Genomic DNA, 2,330 nt, shown 5'->3' with positions numbered 1-2,330 from the left:
TTTTTTTTTTTTTTTTTTTTGTTGCTTTTTTCACTGAATTAAATAAAGAGATGTTTCCTTTTTAACCTACCTACCTTTTCAACTATACCCCTAAATCTTTGTATTTATTAAAATAACATCACCATAAATGTTTTTTTCCTATTATGAAACTTTGGCATCTCAAAATTATTAGTATATCTGATCGATTCGATTACCATCTTAAGTTTTCGGTGATTCTTTCAGATTGAATACTACTACATGATTATATTGAGATATTAACTTATTATTTAAATCGCTTTTCCTCGTTAACTTTTAATGAATGTGTTGTCTAATTTGTCACTTTTAAAAGTTAGTGGCTGATTTGTGAGAATAAAAAGAATCTTTGGATTTAATTTTAACTAAAAAAAGGCACATGTTGAATGAAAATTCTATTTTTACCTTTTTGGCTTTGAGCTAATGTTTGGGTTCTGTCCTCCTCAAGTTTTGCTTTTATGTGTTTATTTTTAAGAGGTTTAGAGATAGATTTTGGTGGCCGATGTGATTCGATCCTAACTAAAATTTCCGTGGCCTCTTTAATTCGATTTTGAAAACCTAAAAATTAAAATGCGTAAACATATAAGTTTTTGAAACGACGAATTCTAATAAGGTAGAGATATACTGATCACTGATATTGTAACATTTTTTCTTCTTTTCAAAGTACTTATGCGGGAATCAATGTCCCAAATGCCATATATCAAAGAAAAAAAAGGTTAGAATGCTATATTATGTTTATTTATTTTTTTTTTAATTTATTTAAATCAAAATGTTGGAAAAAGACCAAAAACACTTTAACCTAATACTCATTTATTTCTTTTCCCTTGAGTTTTCTCTCTCTCTCTTGCCGACAGTTCTGCAAAAAAACAAAAAGAGTGATTTTTTAATGTTTTTAGATTTCTCTTCTGATCGTTGTGTGTGTGCCGCCATAGCCAAAGGTTATTTCGGTTCTTGTTTAGTTGCAGCAGAGATGATGATTTGCGGCGGAGATGAGGATTTGCGGCAAAGGAAGCCATGGGGGAAGATCTGGGGGCATAAATGAGTTGGTGGTGAAGAGGGAAGATCTGGAGGCGTAAATGGACGGCGGAGATGAGGATTTGCGGCGGAGATGAGGATTTGCGGCAAAGGAAGCCACTACTCTCAAATCTCTTTTTTGTTTTGTTTTGTATTTTTTTTGTTATTGTTGTTGTATGGGTTATAAAAAATCAAATCAAATATCATTGTAAAAGCTTAGTTTTAGAGTTTGTATGATATGTATATCTTATATATTTATTTTAATCTTTTAAAATGTTTATCTCCATTTTCTATTTTATATTAACATCTTATAAGTCATTATTTTCATACTTCCTTACAATATTCACCACACAATAAGATCATAAAGTTGAAATGATCCATATGTAATTATCTATTATGTCTCTGGTTATCTCACATATTCATGTATCATTTTTAATAATTTATAAAGATCAATATAATATTTAAAGATCAATATAATTATCCATTTATCCATTTATAAAGACTATTTTGTTTTGTGATTCAATTGTTAAATCTGCAGATATCAATATAATATATATATATATATATATATTTATGATTTGAGGTTTTTGAAAACAAAAAGAACATAATTAAACAATTGGTTTTTTGTGTCTTTAATCAAAATAAAAAATGATCCAAAAAACAAAACATATTCAACTGGAACTTAAATATAAAAATAAAATATAATTTTAAAAATATCATTTCACTAAATTCTCTAAAGATGAAACCATTAGTATGAAATCTAGCACTATAAATTAAATTGATGAGTGAAAACCAAAAAAATATAAGTTATCCTTGGGATTTTAAAAATTATTGAGATTGAAGAATTCATATAATTTTATAAGAAAACTAATTTAGTTTGTCACTTAAAAAGTAATATTTTTTATTTTGAAATATTATGTGTAAGTGTTGAGTTTATATCAACAAACAACCAAATCATGTGAATTTTGATTCAGCCACTTGGTATTCCTTTTATTTTAGGTTATAAAAAATTAAAATATTTATTTATAATTAAAGACATGTAACTCCATTTAACTCAAATGTAACTCCTATCCAATAATTGTACATTAATTCATTCCTCCTACTAACTTATTATCTTTCAAGAGAAATTATTTTTGGTTAAATTTTAATATTTTTTATTTATTTTGGTTGGCTAAACTTATATTCATATTTTGGTTGGCTAAATTAATATATTTCTCATGTAAAATTGTTGTTTATAATATATATCTCATTTCAAAGTTTAAAGCAATATATCATATATATAAAAGTAAGGTTTTGGTCTCTCC

This window comes from Camelina sativa, chromosome 9, assembly GCF_000633955.1.
Source record: "Camelina sativa cultivar DH55 chromosome 9, Cs, whole genome shotgun sequence".
NCBI lineage: Eukaryota > Viridiplantae > Streptophyta > Magnoliopsida > Brassicales > Brassicaceae > Camelina > Camelina sativa.
The sequence above is the reverse complement of the archived record's forward strand: the minus strand, read 5'-3'. Positions refer to the sequence as shown.